We start from the raw sequence: 13,786 nt of genomic DNA on the forward strand, positions 1-13,786 counted from the left end.
TGTCTGAGTGGGACAATCTGAGAGGGACCATTCAAGAGGGAATGTTTGAGAGGCCAATTAGGGCTCTGCCATCCGAGCAGTGGAAAGACACACCGAATGGCAAAAATCGATGAATGACTCACTAAATCACATGTGTACAACTATGATCCTCTCCTTATTCTTTAATTAGCAAGGAAGATTATGAGCATACCTGGAATCATCGAGAGTGATGATACAATGGATTTTTACTGCTGTTGCACTCTTGATTTGCTGCTCTCTCTTGACCTATTGCTCTCTCTCAATCTCTCATATGCTAAAAGGAGCCCCACCCCCTCCCCCTTCTCTTCTTTTAATGCTCTATCCTTCTTCCCTTACTCTCTGTTTTTCTTCTAAGATATTCAAAATCTCTTTTCTTTTCTTTCCCCACTTCCCTTCTTCCTAGTTATTACAGAAACTTTTCTTTTCTTTCTTTTTCCTTATTTCCTCAACCTTAATGCATCCTATTGACAATGAAAAACACCATATAGCTAATCTAACCAACGTTTGTAAATCTTCCAAATCCTAAATTATTTCGCAAAGGAGATCAAATGCATTCCAACTCCCTCGCTTCCTACCTACACCGTGTTGCTTCGAAGATGAACTCCTATTCCATCACTCGATTTGGAGTGTGCAAGCACCCAAGCTTGAATTCATGGTCCTAGCAATAAAACCAAAATGTTATCACCATCGCTAGAAACCGTCAAGACCCTATAGACCACTTACCAAGTCAAGTGTTTTAAGCGAGTGGCAATGTCTACCTCTCACATAGCCGTGCATTCTCTCACACAAGGATGTAGTGAGCTTACTGTTGAATCCAATCATTATAGTCCTCTTTCTCGAATCCTTCAATGGCTCCACAATTCAAGGTGCTAGCTCAAGCAAGCTCCATCTCCATGCTCCAAGCTCCAAGCTCCATAGCTACATGTGCAAGAAAAGAGAAGAGAAGGAGAAGATGTGAATAGGAGAAGAAGAGCTTATCTCGGTCCCTCACTTGCTCCCTTTCTCACACTCCCTCTCTCCCTCTCTCATGCATAAGCACGAAGTAAAAACAAGAACAAGAAGAGAGTTAGTTTGCACACACACCAAGAATAAGCTTATCCATTAACTTTTTAGCTTTTATACATGCCCTTCTCCCCTTGGGCACCCAATCCATTTCCTTGACTAGCCATTTGGTCTTAGTCCTCTTTTCTACTCTTTTCCTATTCTTTGCTATTCTCATGGCTTCTTCATGTGCCTTTTCATTTACAACTTGGCACAGGAGGAAGCTTGGCACTCTTTTACAAAGGACTAAAATGTGCTTTATCTCTTGTGTGCCTTGTTCTTGATTTTAAGATTTTTTCCATGCTTCTTGGTCTTCTTTTTCCATTGGGCTATCCTCTTATGCTCCTTCTTAAGCCTTCTTTATGCCTTATGTCATTTTGAGGGTTAACAATTGGTAAAATGTTGCATTCCTTATATGTGCACGGATTTAACATGGATATTTGTAAAGATTTGGCTTCGAAAAGGATATATCCGGTATAATAATTTGGAATATTTCTATCAGTGCACTATTTATGTTGAGATATTTTTAGCTATGAAAAAGATAGAAAAATGAAAACAATAGACTAAATCTGTTGATAAACCTCATCATATGGAATCTAGTGACTCAGACATGGATTCAGACCTAGAGAAGGAGTGCAGCGTAAGGAGGAGGACTTTGAGGATGAGGATTGCCAAAAGCCTACAAAGTCCAAGAGGAAGGACAAGACCCACAAACCCTCAAAGGGCACTTGAACACCTACATTCAAAACCCGCTGGTGTACTGTGTGATAATCTGGGTCCCAACTGTAGTCTTAATCAATGGTTTTGCAACATATGCCATGTGGCCACCCACAATATGGAGTTTTGCATGTACAACGCTAGGAGTAAGATGGGACACCTTGGGGCATGGCAAGGTGTGCAAGGAGCATAGTGTACCAAAATTAGCAAGGTGTGGGAGGAGTGCAGCCTACCCATTAGAATAACCCTAGTCCATCGATAGTAGCAAAACTAGCTTATGGGTCTCCATGCATGGGCTCTGGAGGATGTGAAAGAAATCGAGGAGGTTGAGGAGGATACTACTACCCCTCAAATAAAAAATATTCCTTTTATATGTAGGAAGGATACTAGAGATTGGAGTGTTCAAAAGCCCAATAATATGATTCTCAAAAGCGGTTAAACTAGGACCAAAATCCCTTGCCATCTATCAATACGGTGGAAATCAAAGAGCTACTTGAGCCACAAGTCAATGTGGTTACTTGGTCAGGTGGGTAAAAAGCTAAAAGAAACATTGAAGAAGCTCATAGAAATTTCCTGGGCAAAGAAAGAGAAAGTTTGTCACTAGTGGTTGAGTGGACGACAAAGAAATTGGCAATGATGAGGAATCCACAACAGATTCCTATACTAGAGTCAAAATCTCCAAGAATGGAAAGAATCAAAGAAACATCAATAGCGAGATAGCAACTACAATCGACTCTTGATCCGAGGTCAGTACTCTCGAGAGCAAAAGGGACTGCTGGATACCGACCATGAAGAAAAATCCGTAGCTGACTCTTGGCCTGGTGGTAATAACCATGAGGGTGGAAGGAAACTACCCAGCATTGGCAACAACTGAGGCATAGTCCTCTGCACATGCGATTCCAACAAGTTCAAAGGCATAGATAGTGCGGGGTGGCCTAGTTTCCATTACTATTCCATTGGGAGATCTATTAAATTTAGTCCAGCATTCAAGGACCACTTGTTGTGATTCAATTGGTTCGACCTATTCCACCAGAACTAGAAGTGGCGGCCCTGGCTGCATTTGGACTAGAGAAGGAAGTTTGCAAGGTTATTGAAATATGCCTCTCTAATAGGCTCATATGAATCCTTCTCTAGTTGGTGGAAAAAGGGGGAGATGTACTTAGACTTGACCCATGTGATCTTGACATCGCCGATGATGTAAGCAAGCAACTTGCCTCAGCCTATATAAGAGGCTCTTTCTCATTGTAACAACACTTGGATCTATTATAATGAATGCATTTCTACTTTGCATCTAGCTTGTCTATCTTGATTTCTCTTTTCTCTCTACACACACATTCTCTCACACACGCAATCATGAGCACTCTACAATACCATCCTCGATAGCCATGTCGTGGAGCTCATGATTATGTGTGGAAGCACTAAAATTCCAAAATGATATCAGAGCGGTCGATCATTAGGACCTATGTACTTTGGCTTGATTAAACTCTTCACTAATCCCTTTCTTATAGTTCATTTCTAGAATGCCATTAGATACTAATCTTCTTTGTTAATCTTCTCCTAATCTCCTATTTTATCTCACCTACTCTCTCATCTTATCTTCGATCACACCTATTTCGTCTCCTATATTCTTTATCCTCATCTACCATCTTTAGATCTCTTCACCTTCCTTCATAGAGAGAGAGAGAGAGAGAGAGATTCCTTGTTGCATTAAATGTTTTTTGAACATTAGAAGCCTTTAGAAAGCCATTCAACTCATTGACTTCTACATCTATCACGGCCTTTTGATAACACTATGTCATCAGTAGTAGAAACGACAACCTATCCAGCTCAGACGGACTGTGGCCATCATTCCAATGAGCATCATGACTGTGACCAGCTAAATCATTGGTATAATCTCAGCAGCACATTCGAGCTGGCAGTGCAATCATCGGCTTGCAATCCGCAGTCGATATATCAACCATCATAGGCAGCTCCAAGCGTAATCATCGACGGCTTCTCCAACAATCAACGACGCTGTCTATAAATAAGCTTTTAGCTTTATACTTTTATTAAGGATTTGAAACCGTAATGCTCTTTTAGCCCCCATTCATATTAAAATCCTCACAAGCCCCTATAGCATCTGGATCAAAGTATAGGATTACAATAAGAGAAACATCTGGAGCTTTAACAAGATAGGGTCCAAGCGTTCATCATAGAGACATCTGGAAGGACTAGTCAGGATAACACAAATAGAAACTTTTGGTATTTGAAGCCTAGAATTACCAAGAAAATAAAACACATCTAGGACTTTCAAAGTCCAAGGATACAAAATATGGAGATACCAAGACAAATGAAACCTCACCTCCAAAATAAATTTTAATGGTCTTCAAATTCTCTAAGTGAGAGGCCAAGCATTCTCGATTATGCTTAATGGCAAGCACATAGTGTGACTCTCAATGAAAGATAGAACTTGAACATAGAAGATCCAAAATCTATTGATCCCAAAAATGAGAGTAGTTTGTTAATGAAGAACTTTTTGTAATGATGCACAAGCTTCTTGTTCATTTTTTCTCCTAATGAAGTAATCCAAAATACTTTCAATATCCCGGCCTTGCATGTAGCATATGAATGTATTTTCTTCATAGTCATGTTGTCCCAAGTTGTGCTCTTTTGAAATGTGCTTCTATTGATGCACTTTGAAGGGCTCTCATCTTCCTTGTTGGAATTGATAGACAATGCAATAGTGTCTTACCTTGTGTGTGTTCAAGGCTTATAGAGACCTTAATGCTAACCACATAGTCCACTTAGTCCTCTTTTTGTTTTAGGCATATATCAAGCACCAATGTTGCGCTTCCATTGCCACCACCCCCTCCACTATCACCCCTACCACCACTACCACCACCACCATTACCACAACATCTTACTCTCCCCCTCCTCATTAGAACTATAACCAATTCTCCTCTCTCTCTCCCTGCTCATATGTTGTGGACCAACCACCAACATCTCACTCCCCTCAATAACATTACTAGCACTAGCACCATCAATACACCACCACATCTTCCTCTCCTCCTCCTCATCAGAACCACAATGGATTCCTCTCTCTCTCTCTCTCTCTCCCTCCCTCCCTCCCTCCCTCCCTCTCTCTCTCTCTCTCTCTCTCTCTCTCTCTCTCTATCTCCCCCCTCATATATTGGAGACCAACCACCGACATCATCTTACTCCCTTTAATAACATCTCTCTCTCTCTCTCTCTCTCTCTCTCTCTCTCTCTCTCTCTCTCTCTCTCTCTCATATCTTGGAGACCCATAACATGGATCTCCCTCTCCTCATCCCCCTCAATAATATTCTCTCTCTCTCTCTCTCTCTCTCTTTTACCCCCAACTCACACACACACACACACACACACACACACACACACACACACAATAGATTAGTGGTTCTCTCTCCCTGATTGCTCTACATAACTAGATTAAGCTTATGTGATTATTTTTTATAATATTATCATAATGTTAGTAGTTGAATTACACTTACATAAGTGATATCACACTCCGTAAACATTCACATCCCCCTCTCTTAATTATTTACATACATGTTATAATTACATCATGATGTATTAGTATTTCAATTGTGCACATATGAGCAAAACCAGATACACTTGTTACACTTACACATCTCTCTCTCTCTCTCTCTCTCTCTCTCTCTCTCTCTCTCTCTCTCTCTCTAACAATGCATTAGTCATTTTCTATCCTTAACTTATTTACATCACTAGATTAAGCTTATGTGCATATCTTTGATAATATTATCACATAATGGTTCAATTATACATACATATGAGATATCGCACTATATATACATTCACGTCCCCCCTCTCTCCCTTCTTTGCATATATTTTATAATTATATCTTGATGCGTTAGTACTTTAATTATGCACACACAAGCAACCTATAGACACATATCCAATTATGCTTGCATATTGCTCTCTCTTCCTCGTTTGATAAAGCTTACATATGGATTGAAGTTATGCATTTGTTTACAATAGGCCCTTGCACGCAATTGCTTCACAATCTCCATAAAATATAGCTCGATATTTCTTTATTACTTATAGTTGTTATTAATTTTAAGAAATTTTCATTTTTAACTCCAAATTTTAACAATCAAATATTTTAATATACTAATATATTTCACATTGTATTGCATAAACTTACTACAAAATCTACAAAAAATATGCTAGATCACAAATACACTTGCAAGTCTGTAGGCAAAGAGAATGAACATATTTATTGCAAACATTAAATATCAATCCAATTGTCCATTGCTAGAGGGTGAAATGGATGTTCTCTAACAAACTCCTAGACTCCCCCGTGAAAATCTACTAGCTCAGTCAAGCATGGAAGCATATATTCCAAGAGCATAGTATTGAAGGGATTTTCCTCAATCAAATAGGAAAGCATGTGTTTGAAGAGGGTGATATCCATGGGATTTTCTAGAAATGTGAATGGATATGTAAATGAGTTAGATGGATTACATTGCATCTTCTTTATGCTATCATCTACAAATAGTATCATTGTAGGGCTGAAGTGTAGCCAATCAATATCATCAAAACATTTTAGAAATTGTGGCTTCACCCTCTCATTTGTCTCTATCTCTCTCTCCCCCCTCTCTTTATATTTATATTTAATAATTAACTAAAAAATAGTAATTAAGTTATTGACTAAGCAATAAATTAAGTTGTGTATGTGTGTATGTGTGTATGTGTCTCTCTATATGTGTATGTGTGTGTATATGTATGTATTTGTACATGGCCCTTATCTTCATCTCTCTCTCTCTCTCTCTCTCTCTCTCTCTCTCTCTCTCTCTCTCTCTCTCTCTCTCTCTCATCATTAGACTCAATAGAGAAAGTGGGAATGTGTGTGTGTGTGTGTGTGTAAATTTTTTATGGAGAGAGAAGAGGAGAGGAAAATTTCAAAATAATGTTTGATGAGAGAGAAGAGATAAAAAATAAGTATAGCTAGGAAGATCAAATTATATATATATTTAAGATATGTTTTAATATGAGACATAGTAGAAAATGCCCAAATATAATAAATATAGTATTGTAAGAGAAAGTTAAAAGAAAATTTTTAAGCCACACACACACACACACACATAAACACATACACACAATATGTGTGTATGTGTGTGTGTATTTTGATAAAGGTCCAAAGCTATTAATATAGAAGAAGTCCAAATGTAGTATTGTGGTATTATGGGAGAGAATTGCTATAATTTTTTAAAGCCACAACACACACACACACACACACACAAAGTGTGCATGTGTGTTTTGATAAAAATTCACTTAAGGGTGGGAGGTCTCACAAGGGATCAAGTTTAGCCAATTTAGAAATTTTGATACCATGGACAAGTGCAAGTACTCGGAGAGATGTAGGAGCAACATATTGTTGGAAGAGAGGGAGAGAGACAGAGTGGAGTAGAAGATGAGCCTCAACTCATTGTTGTTCTTCTTCCATTATCGTAACTGAAAGAGACTTACTCACATAGGTAAGACTAACCAAGACTAACTGTGGTTGAGTCATTGACTACACCAACTTATTGAATGTCATACACGTGTATAGTTGTATCCAACTAATATTGGTCACACACATAAAGATAGACTAATTAAAGAGTAACGGGAGCTTGATATTCTAACACTCCCCCTCAAGCTCAAACCATATGATAAACTCCAAGTAGCTATCTGAAGTATATGAACTTTTCGTTACCAAGAGACTTGGTAAATATGTCTACTACCTGGTCTTCAGTCTTCACATGAATCATGTCAATCTACCCTGCAATAACCATTTCTCTGATGAAATGGTAGTGAACCTCAATGTGTTTGGACCTAGCATGGTAGACAAGATTGCTAACCAACATAACACTACTAATCCAAATGCATAACCGCTGGTTGATCTCATGTCATAGGCACAACCAACCTAATCAGCATCAATAAACCCTGTCAATTCAAGGGATTTTCCATATGCATAAAAAATCCCATAATCTGTAGTACCCTTTACATATCTCATGATCCTCCTGACTACATCTAAATGTGGTTTGTGAGGCTTCTGTATGAACAGACTAATCAGCCCCACTGCATAACATAAGTCAAGATGGGGCTGCCTACCATCTGTCGATACATGGTCACATTCTCTATGTCATTCCCAACATCAATCTACAGCTTGACATTCTGATCAAGAGGTGTCTCCATAGGCTTGCATTCAACCATACCATACTTCTGTAACATGTCATGAGCATACTACTTCTATAGTAGCCATATACCTTGAGGCATAGAGACTACCTCAATCCCAAGAAAATACTTTAGTTCACTAAGGTATTTGACTCTGAATTCAGCCCCTGTAAACATGATTTAATTTCAGCAATGCCCTCTTCATCATCTCCAATGATGATAAGATCATCTACATAAACCACTAGAAACACATATCCACGATCTATCTTCTTCATGAACAGACTGTGATCTGCAATACCCAATCTAAATCCATGTTGCTGTAAATAACTGCTGATCCAAGCATTCCTTGCTCTAGGTGTCTGTTTCAGTCCATATAAAGCCTTTTTCAACTTACATACGTGTAGGAAAATCCGGGTGAACATAGCCTTCAGGCTACTCCATATATACTTCCTCAACCAAATCACCATTCAAGAAAGCATTCTTGACATCCATTTGCCATAATTTCCAGCCTTTGCATGCTTCCAAAGCAATGATAGTTCTGACTGTTGCCATTTTAGCCACTGGACTGAAAGTCTCCTCATAGTCAAGGCCATATTGCTTGCATACCCTTTTGCAACCAGCCTGGTCTTATAGTGTTCTAACGAACCATCTGACTTGTACTTAACCTTGTATACCCATTTGCAGCCAATGGGGACTTTGCCTTCAAGTAATTCAACCAATTCCCATGTCTTATTTTTAGCCAGGGCTGCATACTCCTCATTCATGGCAGCACACCAATTATCATCATCTGTAACTGCATCATCAAACTTTGTAGGTTCTTTATAACCTGTCACACTAGCCATATATGCATAATGGTGGGTTGAATAACCAGTGTATGTAAACCTATCAACTAGTTTTTTGACTCTCTCAGATCTCCGTAATTGTGCCTCACTCTGAGCTTGCCGCTCATGAGGCAGTACATAACGACGCTGCCTTGCTCCAAGCGTCATAACTGAGGGAATGCCCTACTCCCTATCCAAATTGTCACTGTTAGATGACTCATAACCTGCTATAAGTGGACCTGTCACATCCTCAAGCATCTTTTCTTTTCCCTTATCCAATCTCCCCCTCACTGACATATTCGTGTCAATGGACATAGGAGTACGACTCCGCAAGTGTCATGACCAAGGAATTACTGTAGGTGACCCATCACCTATAGGACCACTCATAGATATACTCACTGTAGGTGTATTTTTAGCATTACTAGTGCTGGCTAATCCATCAGTAGCAGCTGCAACAAGATTACCATGCCACAATGCCAGCTCACCAAAAACATCTCTGCTAATCAATGTCTCATGTGTAGACGGTACATAACACTTGTAAGCTTTTCCGTCTATGAACACACTCTTGACAGCTTTAGGATCCGATTTCTTCCTCTTTTCATCAAGAACATGCACATATGCAATGTTGCCAAATACCTTCAATTGTGAAATATCAAGTTTATGACCATACAACCTCTCATATGGAGTTACATCATGAATCCCTGCTGTAGGGGTTCTGTTCAACACATAGATAGTAGTCACTACTGCTTCAGCCCACCAATAACCATTTGGCAAACTCTTCTCATTCAGCATAGCTCTTGTTGATTCCATCAGTACCCTATTTTTCCTTTTTTCTACACCATTTTGGTACGGTATATAGTTTGCAAGTTAACTGTCTTTTGATCCCATATTTAGCAAGGTACCTGTCAAAGTAATTAGAGACATATTCTTCACCTCCATTTGATATAAGACATGAAATTTTATATCTTAACTCATTTTTAGCATGCTTCTTGAAGTCTTTGAATGCATCAAACACATCATCCTTATGTTTTAGTATGTAAAGCCAGGTGCACTGCTGAAATCATCAATAAAGGATACACAGTAACGAGCAGCACCAAACGAAGCATTATGAAATGGACCCCATACATCTGAATGTACCAACTGCAAGGGTCGTGAGATATTCCATACATGTCTCATAAATGGAAACCTTGCATGCTCTCCAAATTGACATGCATCACATACATGTCCAAAGTCATGATACTTGAACTTAGGCAATCCAAGTACAATCTCCTTCAGCTGCATAGATTTTAGCTTTTGTACGTTCACATGGCCAATCCACTTATGCCATATCTCAACATCTTGTATAGCACCATCATCATGTGCAAACATGGCTACTTTCAATTCTAGAATTGACGCATCAAGAGTAAACATTCTGTCATCTCTTCGGCCTCTAGCAATCAATTTGTAGCCATTACCATATTCTTCAACAAAGCATCCATCTCTATTAAATCTCACTTGTAGATTCTATTCTACCATCTGGTCCAATTGACAAAATATTCTTGGCTATTTTGGGTACATGTAGTACATCATGCAGGCTCTTTTTCTTGCCATTAGGCATCAACAGCAAAACAATTCCTGTGTATTGAATGTCATGTTGGGTGTCATCCCCAGTACACACATAACCATGTAAACCTGAAACCATCTCTTCAAACCATACTCCATGGGGTGTCATATGATTTAAAGCCCTTGAATCAATGTACCATTTCTCATCTTTGTTCTGCTTAGATGCATTCTTAGACACATGTTGCATGGCAAACAATCTGTCAACCTGCCTCATCATGAGCACCGCTAGAAGATGATAGTGCCCATGATGTTTGCCCTTTGCCTTCATATCTCCCTGCTTCTTGTAACAATCCTTTGCAATGTGTCCATATTTGCCACAATAATGACAGTCCTTATCTCTGTTTGACTGATCATTTGACTGCAATGAACTAGATCCACTACGTCTACCATGGGGTGATCTCCCCCTGCCTCTAAAGCCACCAAATCCATGCTAGCCCTGTGTATTTGTGCCATGCCACGCATTCTACTATTGTGTCCATAAGCATTTCGAGTGTCTCCTTAACCTCGAAAAGAGCCACGGCCTCTACCGTCTCTACCACGCTAGCTAGGGTAAAGAATAGTGTCTCTACTTTGAGATGTACTCAAACATGTATTCAGCCCAAGCTTAACTTCCTCATGTTGTAGCAAAGCAATCAGCTCATCCCAATCAGGGGATTCAGCTCTCACAAAAATAGACGTATCAAATGCTTTATACTCTTTGCTAAGTCCATTCAGTGTCATTGCAATCATATCATCCTTAGACATTGAAGATCCAATGGTGGTAAGTTGATCCGCTATGTTCTTGATCTATGTAGTGTATGCCAGAATGCTTTTCTCATTCCTAGACATGTTATTGAATTGTCACTTTAGTTGGATCTTTCTTGCATGTATTACATTTCCATAATTCTTCATTAGTATGTCCCATGCATCCTTTTGGGAACTGCATCTAGTAATTTGTATAACCATAGCATCTAATATACATAAGGAAAACCAATGTAACACCTTGCATGCTCTCTCAATCCATAGCTCATGAGCCCTTTTTTGATCATTTGTCGGATTTCTTTCATATGCATTTCAAGCTCAGTCTCATCACCTGTACATAAGTCCCAATAACCTCTACCAACCAAAAAATTCTTCATGCGTAACTTCCATAAAGTAAAATTTTTGTTGTCCAACTTTTCTCCCACAATTTGAGTGACATTGTCAATGCCTTGAGCAACTTAGGTATTCAATGATGTATACAACTTAGGCATTTGCCATAGTTGCAACTTAGGTATTCAATGATGTATACAACTTGTAAGTATTTGACTCATTTTCCTACAGTTCAAGACCCGTTTTTTGCTATTTATGGCAGTTTCTTGCAATTCAGGATAGTTTTCCTGACAACCTGCTTGCTAAAAACTGTATTCCAACAATGAAAAAACACAATAAATTGAGCATAAACCAAGCTCAAATAAGTTCAAAACATTCTATGGTAGTGTCAAAACATCCCAGCAACAAACTATGTCCATAAATGTTTGTACTGTATGCAAGTAGCAGTACCAAATACAGCCAGCCCACTGCTATAACCAGTAGTATTTTCTATGTTGAAACAAGAGTATTTAGACCTCAATATAGCCCCAAAACCTCTCAATCAATTTCCACTCTATACAGGAGTTGATACATGTCTAATCAGTCATAATATATTGCATGTATGTCAAGTGAAGATAATAGGTATCCTTCTTGTAGACAATAACCAGTCAATACCCTAGTATAACCAGCAATAAATATGTCAAAACTTTGGATTTTTAGTACACAATATCCCAAAAATCATCTACCACTCAAGTGGTATGATCCAAGCATTTATCACTAGCAAATAAGTATCACAAATACTTCAACCATGTAGGTATATTGTTTCCAAATTCAAGATAGCAACGAGCTCACTATTTCCAGCCTGCAAATAAGCTCCAAAACTAAGCATTTAACACTCCAATATCATGCTCAAATGCATGATAATAAGGGCATATACATTGTTAGGATGAAAGCCACCAGTGTCTTGGAATCACTTGCTATTTACTACAGTAAACAACCAGTCTGCACAGGTCTATGCTGAATATCTCAAAATCTGTGAGGAATTGGAAAAAAAATTAGTCTGCAAAGTTGTAGATCACATCAAAACGGTCAAGAGTGGAGGGCAGTTTCTCCAAAAACCATTTTTGTAGCAAGATATAGCTTCTACAAAAAAACGGGCTGCAAGCACAGTCTCCTTTAGCAAGATATAGCTTCTACAAAAAAACGGGCTGCAAGCACAGTCTCCTTTGATATTGTTTTCTTCATATTTGATGTCCTGATGTCAAATGGCCACTGCCAAGCCTTCAGGCTTCAGGTGTTCAACCTCTGATACCATGTTGGAAGAGAGGGAGAGAGACAGACTGGAGCGGAAGATGAGCCTCATCTCATTGTTATTCTTCTTCCATTATTCTTCCATCATCCTAACGGAAAGAGACTTACACACATAGGTATGACTAACCAAAACTAACTAAGGTTGTTCTGCTTCCATTATTCTTCCATCATCCTAATTGAAAGAGACTTACACACATAGGTATGACTAACCAAAACTAACTATGGTTGAGTGACTGACTATACCGACTTGTTGAATGTCACATACATGTACAGCTATATCCAGCTAATATCGGTCACACACATAAAGATAGACTGACTGAAGAGTAACGGGAGCTTGATATTCTAACACATATGTAGGATCATGCATTGAATTCCACAGTGCCTTTCTTTGCTCAATGATAGTCATTAGGCAGCTACCATATAGTGTAGCTAACCTACGGACTAGAATACAGTTTCCATTCAAACTCACTTTATCCTTTTGCATGCTTGGCCAATGTTGCAACATCTTTCCTACTTGTTGTGTGGTTCCTAGTGTAGAACACAAGAATTAAGCAATGCTTCCTCTTCTCTTCCTTGGTCATGTGCTTTATAACTTCTCCCACCACTCTTGGGTAAATCCAACAAAATTTTTATTGTTGTGACCATGCCAAAAGCTTTTCTGAGAGTTCTTGATGCTCAATAGTTTGAATTTTGAGGTTAGCATGAACATATGCACAAGCAAGTGAAGTCAAGAATGTTTCATCTAGTTCATGAACAGGATGCCCCTCTTTTCTAACATCACACTATATTGTCTCTCCTTGAACCCCTTAAAATGCCAGTTTTGGGTGAAGCATGTATGCATCCTAGGCCATGTGGTGTCGAAGACCGGCATTGCCACTGACTTCTCAAAAGTCAAGGTTATTATTGACCTTCCACCCCCAATCAACTGTAAGGGAGTCCAATGCTTCTTAGGCCATATGGGATACTATCAGCGATTTGTGATGAATTACGTGTTGATGACCAGACCTTTATACAAGTTGCTGATTGTCTTT

This window comes from Lygodium microphyllum, chromosome 13, assembly GCF_053477565.2.
Source record: "Lygodium microphyllum isolate KBCC chromosome 13, Lygodium_microphyllum_v1.1.10, whole genome shotgun sequence".
NCBI lineage: Eukaryota > Viridiplantae > Streptophyta > Polypodiopsida > Schizaeales > Lygodiaceae > Lygodium > Lygodium microphyllum.